The sequence below is a fragment of the Halyomorpha halys genome, unplaced genomic scaffold, assembly GCF_000696795.3.
Source record: "Halyomorpha halys isolate HHAL.00 unplaced genomic scaffold, Hhal_1.1 Scaffold703.1, whole genome shotgun sequence".
In the NCBI taxonomy this organism is placed as follows: Eukaryota; Metazoa; Arthropoda; class Insecta; order Hemiptera; family Pentatomidae; genus Halyomorpha; species Halyomorpha halys.
In genome coordinates this window covers 24591-39538 of record NW_027113054.1, presented here as the reverse complement: position 1 = coordinate 39538, position 14948 = coordinate 24591, and the positions used below count along the sequence as shown (strand labels likewise).

The following is a 14948-nucleotide window of genomic DNA, read 5'->3' as shown; positions in this document are numbered from 1 at the left end:
TTAACAATTCTGTCCACCAAATAATTTACTCCATGTATGTTGATCCATTGGTGGTATATTATTTATTCCATTCATCTGATTTTTATTCCTACCTTTACTTTCCATTATATTTCCATTATACTCGCCTAGTAAATGTACAATGAAATGGTTTTTAATATCAGCTAAGTCTTAAGCTCATTAAAATTGTCTTACAGGGCTTAGATGACGATTTTCAAAAATCTTCCTCCATCTGCAAAACATTAACAGTTCTAATTGTTAGTAATAATAACAAATAGACAAATAAGAAATATTAAGAAATTTTATTTAATTATAATTTAGAAAAAAAAGTAATATAAGGAAAAATAGAAATATTCGATTCTGAAGGAAAGAGCCGAGACTGTACCATCTTTACCGTATGCATTACGGCTTCGTTATCTTTTGTTAATTTGCAGACGAAATATGAGTGTAGAGGAGCCGACTGAGAGAGGAATTTAGCAGAGCTTCTGACATATTAAAAATATTTTTTAAATCATAATTTTGCTAAGTTTTCTTCACATATAACATTCCTACAAGTGTTGGTAAAAAGTCTGATATTTCAGGAATTCGCTGCAGTCACTCAATTGAAGGTTATATTTTCTGTGTCAGCTTTGTAAGTTTCCAAGGAAAGCTTAATAAAACTTTGTTCACGCTTCAGGAAGAATACTTAACAAATAAATAAATATCTAGAACTATTCATCATTATTCATGTGATGTCCATAAATACAGACTGTAAATTGTAATGAAGGATTCCAATAAGAAAAATCAATTAATAGCTTTTCCTTTTACAGAGGGTTGGTAAGAAATCATGCGAGGAATTTGTTGAACGCTGTCCCATCAATGAGGGCTTCCTTGAAACGGCCGTGGGATTGTCCTTCGAGGTAGGGTTCACGCTGGGCGGCACGTGAGCCCGACACATGTTCTTCAAGGTGCCTTCCAAACATTCATTTATATCGATTATAACTCAATAAACTGCCATTTACTTCGTAGTTGTCTTCACATTTGAGGAAACAATTATTTTTTAAATTTCAATTACTAAGACACATCTGCCGAACTATGGCAAATTCGCACACACGCGAGCGTGTAGATTAGTTTTAATATTATATGATAGGTATATTATATGGTAGGTGATACTTCTGACCTGAATCGGCGGCTTATGCGTCGGATGTTGGTTTTTAGGTGCATCTTAAAAGGCATTTAGACAAGCGTGTGCTTAGTACTATTTTATGCTGAGTCTACAGTTTTGCTACTTGTCGCAAATCCAAGACTTGTACAAAAACAAAAAAGGAGCAACAAAATTCAGTAGAGTGGCACAGTTAAACTGTATTTTGTTATCAGCATTGCGATCATTATCATTAAATGTAGTCTAAAGTATGTCATTAAAAACGATCTTAGGAGAGTACCACGACAAGAAGAAGCTGTGGGATGAGGTATATCAGGAATTCGTCTGGATAGGGATGTGTCCGATCAGTTTTGGACAAAAATTAGCTATAGTTGAAACTAATACCAAATATTGCCGACGATATACGATATTTATTTATCAATGGTTCATTCATGAATAAGTGTCGTTTCTATTGCAATTTTAGCTATTAGTTTCATTCATATCTAATTTTCGCCCATCTCTCTGTCGTATTACCCTACCTTAAGTTCCTTCTTTTCTCTTCAACCCGTCCTCCTCTACTTTCGCTTTCTACATCTTAATTATTTATTTTCTTTCTTCTTTAAGTATTACTATTTGTTCTTATTTTTCAATATCACGCGGAGGCTTCTCACCGCCAAAAATTCAATTACAGTTTTTCACAGAACCGTTATCTCATATTTCAGATAAGTACTTCACTTGGACACCTTCAAGTACCAATGGTAGAAAAAGTTGGTTTTCTTAAGTAATGCTATTTATTAATTCATGTGTTTGTTTTATAAGGATCAGAAGAGCAAAAATTATAGGTCCAATAATTTTTTTCCAATTTTTTTAAAATCTATTTTTCTTTAACATTCCATACCCTGAATTAGCTTTTTCCTAAACCAATCTAAATTAACGGGCAAGGAATTGGATTCAGAAGTTTAAAAGGAACAAAACCACATTTGCTTCCATAGTCAGGGAAAAATCAAACATTAGTTTCTCAAATATTACGACTAGCATTAATTGAGTCATATATCATATAGATCTTAAACAAAAACAATAAATCGGTTCGCAATTTATTTTTTAATTCTAGTCTTATATTTATTATTTATATTACTATTTAAACTTTATCATACAGTTTATAAAAATATAAACAGCTCTTATGCAACTAATGTTCTCGTAATTATCAATAATTATAAAATTAAAAATCGCTATTCATCTGCTGGGTGCAACCGAATTATCTCTAATGCTGAATCTACATGTTTGCCACTTGCCGCAAATCCAAGCCTTGTACAAATGCTTGGTAAAAAAAAGAAGTAACAAACGTCGGTGTCCACACATTTGTTTGGTTTCTTTTAATTTTTTCGACAGTTACATTCAATTTAGTCTATTTTCATTACACAAAAACAAAACAAAAATTTATCCAAACAGAGTACTTGCTACATAATCTATAAATTCTAACTTCGTTTAACAATTTTAATTTAATTTTCTAGAAATATAATGTCTTCAAAAATACATATTTGAGTAACGTTTAATAATAAAAAAAATAAACGGCTAAAATTAATTAATAAGATTTGAAACAATTTATTTACACCGAATCTATAGAATTTTAAAATATATAACCTTAAACAAGAGTTAATTATTGAATCCAAAGGTTGGGGAAATTCTTATATTAATCAAAACATGGAGAGAATAAATATTCACTTGTTGGCAGTTCTAGAACATTGCAAACTGAAAACAAACGTTTGGATAGAGAACAAATGTCCAAAAACTGATACCCTATGTGCAATTTAAGACCAACTTGTACCAGCCCAGCCAAACTAAATAACCCATCCATCGCTTGTAGATGGACGAATTTTCAATTGTTTGGCGAATTTTTAGAGGTACCTTTCGAACTGCAAACATATTAATATTTGTGCTATCCGTGTTTATTATTTTCTTTTTAATGTTTATTGAAATTTACAACTGTACATAATTATACATTAAGTAAATGTGATGTATGTTATTATGGAGTGATACAGGCGTCTAGAGAAACTACTCTTTGGTAGCACTCTCATAAAGCTTTTACATTAGCAGGGCTCGTGGCCGTCTTCTTTTCAGGCGTCTCGGAGGATTATCAGGAATGGAAGAGGAAGAAAGGTTAGAAACTAGGGTGTTTGGATGGTTAGAGAGTTCTCTCAGGGTTTAAATAAATTGAAGAATTTTCCCAACAATAGTAAAATAATAATTAACTATAGTTTAAGATTGTGTATTTTGAAATTATTTTCTTAGATATAATTTTTCTTTTCATTTGATACAGCCTTAACTATGACAGGAAGAGGTGGCAGGATGAAAAATGCGCTTTCATGCACCATGAGCTAGCTCCAATTATGTGTGTGGCAATTTTCATTACCGTCTATTATTGTGCAAAAATTATAAATTGTTTATTTTTCATAAAGGTCGACAGAGCTTATAATAAATAGATCAATGCCGACCAAAAAGTAATTGTCAAGTGAAAGATTGGTTTTCCGAGTCACGACTGAGAGGGGATTAATAAAGTTATGACCAACTGGGTCCTTTGAATGGCTACCTGTTTCCTCACCTGTTTCGACACAGCTCTTGCACAAACCTTGCTAGTTTAGTGGCACTCGGGTGGCAAATCTAATTTCTATATCAGATAAAACTGAAATATACCAAACTCTTCCTGGTAATTCTTAAAATGAATATGTACCTACAAATCCCTAATCCTGATGTATCATGGTTACTCTATTTTAGAAGCCGCTACTTGCTTCTTTAATAATTTATTTCGTAATAACAAAATCTTTTTTTTTCGTTTTAGAATGGGATACCTCACAGGGCTTTTAACGCTTTGAATAAAGTTTCTGCCCGGGAATAGAAATTTACTATCCAATAAGTAAAAGAAGAAATGAGTCATATAACTCAGATTTTAAATTTTAATTGTCTTTATGTGGAATAGGGTCAGTCAATATCTCACGATATGAAGGCAAGGAGGTTAAGATGAGCGGGATGTGTAGCTCGAAGCGATCCATCAGCCTGTCTCTATCCATGAATGCCTGTCAGTTAGGTAGGCGAGAGACCATGTAAAAGTCCAAAAACCAGATGGATAGACAACTCAACAGAGATGCGAAAGAGCTGCATGCAGAAAACTTGAAAGCATTTGCCCAAGATAACCAGGCGTGGAGAAGGTTGTTTTGTTTGGCCAAAGATCTACAAGGTAAGTAGAGCCAATCGAAAAAAAAAATAATATGCGTAATATCAGAAATAAGGCACGGTGCTACCAACTCCAAGGATCAGGGTTCGAATACGGCTGTAGCCGATATTTATTTATTCTGTTCCTATAGCCGTGAGACGACGCTGCGGGACCTGAGTGCCCTCCTGGAGTTACTCAGCCTAATAAAATGGCTACCCTTAACTCGGAGAAAATCTGGCTGTTGAGTGTGATCTTGAAAAAACCACCTCCTTGTATAACCGTTGCTCTTAAGTACTCTGACCTGACCTCCAGCGGTTCACATTATACATGGAATATACAGTAGAGGGAAGATTTACGATCGTGAAAAATTTCGAATCTGAGCTTTCAACGTTAAAAAAAGTTTTGATGTATGTCTCGTTAGTCCAAATAATTAAGTCCCAAAATGTTAGAGCCGTCTGTAGGCGAGGGAGTTAAGGTGATGCACTTGGTGGTTGTAACTTGGTGCCGGTTTAATTCCGGTCAGGGGGGGTTGATTTAGGTGGTACTTATTGTAGTCTACATATTGTTCCTGACAGTTGTATAATTGGGTTAGTCGAGTGTGTCCGATTCGTAGTCTTGTCAATACTACTCCATGTCGTGTGCAGCTTCGGATTGATGTCTCCCATCAATGGTTCACTTTAATTTCGTGGTGGTCCCACGGAACGGAAACTATTAAACAATTTTAACAGTAAGTGCTTAAAAAATCCGTAAGTTCCCACCTATGGACCGCGTACCATTGGTTTGGACCACTGACGTAAAAGACATTAAGATAATGTGATTGTTGCAAGCTATAAGAAGATAAATTATATCAGTTAGGCAAATTAATACTAATCTATAGTCATTGATTATATCTATACCCTGTATGTTCATAAAAAAAACATTAAAGTTTTGTAATTAAAAAAAAATAGTTAATAATTTTATCATTGTAATATAAACATCAACTTAAAAATCTGATCATCCAGCGTATATCATTCTATTACTTTATGATTATTATATATACATCTTCACAACACAACAGTATTTCTTCATACAATAGACATATCAGTACGATTTTCTTGAACCTCTGTTAGATCGACACGCAATGAATTGACAGAAAATTTAGTAGTGTACACCATTATTGAAAGTTATCGAGGGTACTGTTGGAATAAAGAAATAGTTTGTAGCAACTTGAAAGCTTAGCGACATTATTAACACAGTGAAGTCTCTATGAATATTCATAGCCTCGTTAAAGCTTACAAGACTCGTCTCCGGTCATGAATTATTTAGTGATAATGAAGTTTTTAAACTCCAATCGACCAAAAAAAACTAAATGTCGGAATACTGCACTCTTCGACAAATTCTGGCACGCTTAATTTATTTATTCAGTAAGTAAATAAGTACGGCTAATGTGATCCGACTAGATGGCAACAGCTTTCGCTAGGTGCTAATACAACATAAAAAAGTGATAAAGAGAAAATGAAATGAGTGTTTATTGAACTTTAATTTTGTGGGGCATTATGGAGTCTGCAAAGGTTTATAAGCTAGAATTGTACAATTATGAAATTATTTCTAAAGATAAAATATATTATATAATTTATTTTATATTTTTCCACATTTACTGCACAGCAGTGTGAGGAGGAGGCTGCTTATAATTATATATTTATTATAGTCCATAATACAATCTTCGGTCCTGTACCAGTTGGCTAAGCCTATACCAGTTAATTCCTCTCTTGTCTAATGTTCCTTTGACTGCATCATCACAAGTATTTCTGGGTCTTCCTCTTGTCCTTCTTCCATCGACTCTTGATTCATAAAATATGTTGGCCAAACCACCGTAGTCTATTTTCTTCTACAATATGTTCGTCCGGTTTCACTCCCAATTTACTTCTTATTGTAATCCTGACTTTGTCCCTTCGTGTTTTCCCCTCTCTATCCTCCTTAGGTACCTTGCTTGGATTTGGCTTTATGTCTTGATTTAGTAGTCCAGGATTCGCTCGGTAAGTATAGTCTTATATACTACTTGTTTACCTTATTTGTTACTTTTTTCTTTCCCAGGAAACTATCCTTAAATAAATAGAAGCGTTTGTCGACCAATTATATTCTTTCTTAGACTTCACCGTCTATCCAGCCGTTTTTATTAAGGTGGGTACCCAGGTACTTGAGATCTCTAACGTAATTTATATAATACAACAAAACACAAATACTTCAATGAGAATAAAATTTTAAAAAATGAATGAGATAACTTATGTAAAGAATAATAAAGATAAGAATTCACAACTATAAATTTATAATAATGAAGCTAATGAATTCGTAGAAAATATGAAGTAAACAAATATATACATAATAAATACAATATAAAACATAACACATACAGTATATAAGGCAATATAAAATATAAAGAATACAATAAAACTAAATTATATAAAAATAAAGATTCAATTATATCCAAAATAAATAGTCTACATAAAAATATATATACACTAAGTATATTCAAATTTAATAAATCGAGGTCACTAAGTTGAAATAGGAAAAATCATAGGTAGTGATTTAGCTAAGAAAAATTAATATTCCTAACAGTAAGAAAGCACCTGTCAATGATTTTGTTTTTAGTTCAAAATGAAATAGTCAGTTTTTAAAAAACTTGAATTATGTCTCTAATTTGCGTTTCCATTTTTTAAGTCGTTTCTAGGCCGCTTGAGCCAAGCTCATTGATCTCCAATAAATTATCGAAATTTGTTGGAGAAAAAAGATCACAAGCATCCTTTTAACTTTTGTGACAGAGTAATTAATATTGAAATTAATATGACTAACAAATATATTATAGATAAAATAATTAATAGTAAACTTACATGTTCATCCAAGGAGTAGCTAAGTTCTCCATCGTCGTAAAGGACGAACCACCTCCTTTGCCACCTCTGAAAAAATAATGTTATTTTATTACAATTTGGTTTTTTAAACATAGGTAATAGGGATTATAAATATAAGATGAAAAAAAAACAAAAAGGTGAAACATAACACAGGTGAGGCATTGATAACTAATCCGCAATGTGAAAATTGAGTATTTGATGATATACTGTGTGTATATATGTCCCGTCAAGAATCTAATTCTTATATTGTATAAATGATTTAATAAGGATTCTAAGGCCACGAACTAGATGGCATTGACGCAAGATCGTGTGAATTCGAGGAAGCGGTTGGAGGAGACCAAAGCCTGTAACTAACTGGGTTGTACCACCAGAGTGAAAAAAAAATTATTGGTTAGTATCGAGTAGATTTTTTGCATTTGAACTCAATGCAACTATCGAAATAACGTTTCTAATAAGGGTTTTTATTTAGCTCGAATTATAAAGAAACTTATTAGCAGCAGTAAATAAAGATTTTATAAAAAAATTGTAAATAAATAATTCTTTGCATAACTAACTAATTACAAAAATTCAGTTACAATCGGTAATTTATTTTTATTAAATTCTAAAAAAGGAATACATGATTTTTTTTAAAGCCCATATTTGCCATTATGTTCTAGTACATAGAACGATAAATGATATTACATAGTAAGATAAATTTAATATTAAATTAATGATAATATTTCTTTTTAATTGTAAATAAATACTTGGAAAAAATAAGATATTTTTCCTATAAAAGTGATAACCTCTTCTTATCTCATAGTAAATCATTGAGATATCTCGACTATTATAACTGTTAATCCGACTAGGATCAAGATAAGTTTAAAAAACTATTTAAATATGAATATGAAAGTATATGCATATGAATACTTGAATGAAAATTTTTACGACCGATACTCATTATTTAAACATTTTTTTAAAATTGATATTTGACTATATTTACACTAAATCTAAACAATCCTCCAAATGTGGGCTAAATCGAACGAGCTATCTATTTTTTTGAAATATAGATGTGCCAGAATAATAAGTTTGCGCATTGATGAGTCTGCCAAGTATAAGTGGGAGGAATAAAAAATGGCGCATTTTTCAAAACGTTAAAAAAAATAATTAATTTTTCATTCGGAGCTACATATCTTTAAAATTACCAACAACACTAGAAAACCTAAGAGTACGTCATTTATAAAAGAGTAAATTTGCTAAAATATGACCCCCAAAATAGAACTATTTCTGTTCAATAGGTCTCGATACATTGATTTTTAAAAAGCAACATTTTATAAAAATGTACTCCAAGATTAGTGGTTTTTGAGTGAATGTTTTTGAGAAATCTATATCTCAAGAACTATGTGACGTATAGATGTCTATTACCACTCAAATCAAAGCTAGTTTAATCTACTATAAAGTAGTTTATGACCTTTATTTTCGTAGAAATAGTAGTTTTTATGATATTTTATAAAATAAATTCAGAAAATGTTAATTTCTAGTTGTTCGGATAAAATGAATGAATTTTGAAAAAAATAGAATCTCTAGAACCATAAGACGAACATATGTCTGCTAGCACTTAGGATAATAGAAATTTAATTGACTATAAAGTAGTTTATTACACGTATCTTCGTAGAGGTAGTAGTTTTTATGATATTCGTATATAAATATAAATTTGGCTCATGAGAATTTGTTCGAACGACTAAAATTCAATTTATTTTAGCAAATATCATGAAAACTACTTCTCCTAAGAAGATAAACTTCATAAACTACTTTATTGTCCATTAAGGTAGCTTTAATTTGAGTGTTAATAGACATCTGTACGTCTAATGGTTTTTGAGATATAGATTTCACAAAATAAAATCACTACTGATATTTCAGTATATTCTGTACATTTTTAAGAAATGTTCCTTTTATATCTCGAGAACTATTGAACGTAAAAAGCTCAATTAGGGCTCACATTTTAGCAAATTTACTCTTCTATAAATGACGTACTCTTAGGTTTTCTAGCATTGTTGGTAGTTTTAAAGATATAGAGCTTTGAATGAAAAATTATTTTTTTTTTTAAAGTTTTGAAACAGCCGCCATTTTTATTCCCCCTATTTATACTTGGCAGACTTATCAATATAGATTAATAATTAAACATAGTTTTCATTAGGGTGAAATAACTGCCTTTTTTTCTCCTTTTTAACTCTTGTACAACAGCTCTACGATAGGCGGAGAAAGGCTTGTACGGAAATAAGGTTTCAAAAAAACTGGAAGGGCCAAATATTACCCAAGAAGACCGACTGTATTATTATCTCCTTCCAGAAGAACAAACTTAAACAGGCTTAATCACCTGCTAACATATCCTCACTTATCTTTCCCTCACAAATTACTGATATAAAATAAAATATTCCCCGACCAGCCCACCTCTGAGGAGTACCTATGCTGCCCAATATAGCACGCACAACAGCGAAGAAACTACATCAGTTTCAGAGTAACATCCTGAGACATTTTGTAAAACTTACTATTTTACAATATCATACATCAGCCATACAATTTTTACAATATATCAAATTCTTTGATAGCCTCTAACACGGCACTAACCCACTTTTTCAGATATTAGCACAAACAGGACGCCCAGAATGGTGGCAAACTATGTGTGTTGTGACTGACTCAACTGAGGACTACTAACATACTACTGGCATCACGAAACCTAGTGAGTCCCGTCATTAGACAGCAGGCACAATACCGTTTCCCCATATATATATTTATAATATACTCTTTCCTCAGTCCCCTCTTAAAATGCATGAAATGCAGTAAAAGAGAATTATTTCACCAATTTCTCACTACTCCTACCTTCCTCGCCGCAGTATCAAATATTACATTCAGGGGACTTTAAAAACAAAAACAATAAATAAATAATAGTAAAATTAATTTTAAAAATTAAACGAAAAGATAGGAATAATAAATAAAGCATAAAAAAAAACAACTAAATCACATACACACTTACGAATAAATTTTACATTCCCTCCCCTTTTACCATGTGAGAGGGCTTTTCTCCAGCTTTGCCAGTGATAGTGAAAGCCAGTGGAGGCTAAGGTAAGCGAAATGAGATGTTATTGAATTTACTGATTAACAGTTTTAAAAATGATAATATTATAATTTGTTATTGTATTAGCGTTTTCTTTTTCGATTAACTTTACAATTTGTTTACTAGATTCAAAAGTGGGACCTATTTTTTTTTTTTTTCTATTTATCACATTTTTGATCTATATTAATGATTTAGACATAAGAATAATGGTTAGCAATAAAAAACTGTAACACTATAAAAAAACAAGTTATAGAAATAAATTTGCAAATTCCTGAGATAAAATATATATAAGGAAACAATAAGTATATATTAATAAGAAAGTATTTTTTAAAAATTATAAATTAAACTTAAATACAAGAACAATAATAAAATAAAAAGTACATACACACTTACGAACAAATTTTACATTCGCTCCCCTTTTACAATGCGATGACGCTTTTCTCCCGCCACGTCAGTGATACAGAAAGCCAGTGGAGGCTGAGATTAGCAAAATGAGATGTTATTGAATTTACTAACAGCTTTTCGGTTTTTTTTTTTTTTTTTATTTCGGGCACTAGCTCGACCAGTACCAATCGGCAGCGAATCGTGCCTTCACACAAGAGTAGGTTTATGTCAAAGGTGTATGATTAATGTGATTATATATTTTCAGGTTTCATATGGCTATTTTACATACGGACCGGAGATTGTATATGGAGCGGTGAGAAATCAAAACCAGTCCAAGGAGCATAAAGATTCAATATATGCTGATTATAGGGGGCTCATCCCTCGGCTACGGCCTTCGCCAAAAGTTTTTATCATTTCGTACGGAACATCCGTTCGGGGAACTTTCATTCCATGTATTAATTTATGGAAAGCCGTATGCTAATTTAGCTGATTATAATCTAAGTTATAGAACAGGTCGGGTGAGTTATTAAAATCAAATAGCAACACTCCAAGATAGAGATATTAATGTAAACAATTTGAGAAAGTGGAGTAAATATTTTTAATTTACTTAGATTTTTGATCAAAGATTATACCAAAAATATATTCATTCAAGAATTAAGTGTATATTATACATGAAAATCTTTTCCCAGTTGTTACGGTTACCATGGTGAAATAAAAACACTGGCGATATCTGCATAGATTAGGAGTGTTACGGTTGTCATGAGAAAAACAAAACACGAGCGATATGTTCAGACAAGTGGGTTTTGGTTTTGTGAAGGTGTCAGTTTGATTTTGGAACACGTTATGATTGTTCAATGTGAAGTGGTAATAGTTTAAAGGCCCTGCGTCTTTACTGTTTGAACCGAAATAGCACCATATGAGAAATACCATCGTATGTTTTTTTTTTTCAAAATTATGGTGTTCTACTTCAATGGACGGTCATTAACACTACAAGTGGGGATATGGTGCAGTGACGTTTCTTCAGCACTTTCTGGATAAGAGAGTTGTAGCAGATGTCATCCTAAAACTTCTGGGGAAGGTGAGACGGAAAGGAAATATCGGACAAGCTTATGTTCTGCCAGGAGTGCACCCAAGGATTACGTGGAGTTTGAACTAAATTTTATTTTATTTTTTTTATATTATATTCACTTTTATACTCTTTTGGATAATAATGTAAATATAGTTATTAAGATTAAGCATTTAAGTTAAGGTTAAGTCAACCTATAAGTTTTAATTGTTTTATTAATTGATAAGAATTCTTTATTTTCCTTTTTCATTCTGAGTACATATATCTTTCTTTCTTATTATTATTATAATTTGTACATATATTTCTTCTTATTACTAAACTTTTGTACATTTAGTTCTGCTGTTCTTTCTCTACTTTCAACTTGTTAATTTACTTATGTCTTTTTTGTTGTTGTTCACGGAATGTTACGATTTAATTCAACAGGTGGGTAGGTAACACCTCTAGGTTTTCTGTTATCTACATGTAAAGGTATTCGCCAGTGGTCATAATTCAACAATTGTTTATTTTGGGGTATATTTTAGTTATATTGTGGGCATAATGCTTCGGGGTTTTCGTTATTTCCAAGAAAAAATAACGTGGCACCTAAGGAGTAATTTATCCTTTATTGTTTTGTCTTTTTTTTTCCTTTTGCGATTATATTTATTTTATTTTCCTTTAACTCACCCCCTTCTCCGCTGAGGGTGGGCAACTATAAATGATAAACATATAACTAAGGATAAATCAAAATTTGCGGTTATATAGTCCATTTAATTAAATAATAAAAATTTAAAAAGAACAATCCCGTATCTAACAGAAAATACGATGAGTTCAAATTAGAATCCGTATAGGGAATAAGGAACCAGCCAATAAAAGGTATCAATTCAAAGCTGCAGACGACACGAAGTAGTTCTGACTATAATAAGAATTGGACGTACTGGACTAACCCAAGAATACTTACTGTCAGGGACATCTAGACCAACATGTAGACAGTGTAACGTACCACTAACTGTTAATCACATACAGACAGACTGCTGGTATTTAATATCCACCGGATTACCATATCTTTTGGCAACTTTATTAAGCGATGATAGCCCTCAAATTCCAGAAATATTCCCTTAAGAAAAGATTATGTTCATATAAATGAGATATACGCAGAACGATCATATTTTTTAGGTTAAAGTTCAAATTAAAAAGTTATAATTATAAACGTTTTCAATTACAATATGATAATTTATTTTCAAGAACATACAGGATATTGATAGAATCGATCAATGACTATAGATTAGTATCAATCTATCTAGTTGATATAGTTTTGCATAAAATTATAACTCTAATTTATCTATTTTTCGCTTGCAACAATCACCTTGGATCTACTGTTTTTAAATCAGTAGTCACAACCAGTGGTCCTCGGTCCATAGGTGGGAACTTACAGTATCAACTGTATAATTGTTCTATTTCGGCGAAGTTTCCATTCCGTGGGACCGCCACGAAATTAAAGTCAACCATTACTTATTAACATTGATGGAAGACATCCATCCAAAGCTGAAGATGGCGCGAAGTAGTTCTGACTATAATGAGAATTGGACACGATCGACTAAACCGAGAATACAATGTATTAGAATGTAATGATAGGAAAATGGAAGGAAGGTGCAGCTGGCGCCTCCTGCCCCCCTCTGGATACGCCCATGGGTACAGTAAGTTATCTAGAGTCGTCAAAAATTCATCCAATTAATATATTCATTTCATATACATTATAAGTACATTATAAAATATCTTAATTCAGGAATAAAAACAAAATTTTGGATATACATCAAATAACAAAGTAATTAGTAAGATAAGATTGTAGATTCTGAAGATGGGGTTGTTCCTAAAACGTTAATGAAAAAATGTATGAAGTAAAGATATTAATAGGAAGGAATATTCACGAAAATATCTAATAAAATAATAAAATAATTTATAATTAATTAAATGTTTTGACCCGATTAGTTTGCTCATAAAGAAATCGATTCTATTGAACCTTCATGGTATAAAATCCTTGACTAGCTGCGATATTTAATTGCTGATTTGTGCTAAATACTTCACCCGTTATGAATCAGACCAATTAAAAAGCCTATAACGTTTTTGCACGACTATTACAAGGAATAACGGTAATCATATGTAATAAAAAGAGAAAAAAAATTAATAATTCACTCAACAATTGCCAAGATAAAACATACATAAAAGCTATTTTAGTGCTTGATGAAAACTATTAGATGTATTGCTGGCAATTAAAGCCATCCGGTTGCAATGGGCTGGGAAACCGTTTTTGTGCAAAAAGCTCTAAATTGTTTAAATCTTCTAAATTTCTATGTTATTCAGGGTGCTGAAGGATTTTTCATGTAAGGCATTTTTTTTTTATTTTTAATTTTGATAATATTTTCAGGTGTAAAAACATGAAACTTAATTTTTCACACAATTAAAATAATTTTTCCCAATAAATAAAATGTTGTTCTGATTCACGTTAGTTTTTATAATTGTTCTCACTTTATTTTGGTTACAGCTTCCAAGAAGGCTTCATACATCAATGACACTTACACTAAAGTTGCTCTCATCAATAAAGCTCATTTTTTTTTTTATTCTGTCAAAAATGTGCAAAAACGAATTTTTCTAGTTTTGAATTGGAACTGAATGTAGAAATTTAGAAAAAAATATTTTAAGAAACAAACCAACTTTTGAAAAACTAAAATTTGTACACTGACTTTTATTGGTATTGACTTGGCCGAGATATTATTATTTTTATTTTTTAAAACAAAATAACAACCGATGTACTAAAATAACGTCTGAAAGATTAGCTTTACGGCTCATTATTGTTTGACGTGAGAACCAATTATGGTGAATTAGTTTACAGCTATTTGAGTGCAAGAAAGCACACTCATCAATATGATTCAATTTGGAGGTTCTTTTCACACTCTCCACCACTTTGGGCCGGTGCTGCCCTGTGCATTAGCTGCACTGCCCTAGATCTACTTCACCAGTGGCTTTATGCTCATAGCCTAATTCAGAGCGTGGACACTGCTTCTTGACATTCACCGGCATAAATAGAAACAATGGAAACATGATACGCGTAACAATCTACTTCTCAAAGCTTTCTAGGCTTAACCCAATGCCGGTCCAGATATACAGTTGGCACGTCGAGCCAGGGGGTCTTGGCAATATAACAATCGGAAGTACGGGGGATC

General features: G+C 31.9%; 1 protein-coding gene across 3 annotated transcripts in view; it reads right to left on the bottom strand.

Moving 5' to 3' along the window:
- The window catches only part of LOC106685497 (protein outspread), a 104266-nt gene extending 97012 nt beyond the window's left edge, over positions 1–7254 (bottom strand). For all 3 annotated transcript variants that reach the window (XM_067050689.1, XM_067050691.1, XM_067050690.1), the window contains exon 1: positions 7193–7254. The gene's annotated coding sequence lies outside the window, so the exon portion shown is untranslated. The remainder of the gene's footprint in view (positions 1–7192) is intronic.
- Positions 7255–14948: the final 7694 nt, after the last annotated feature.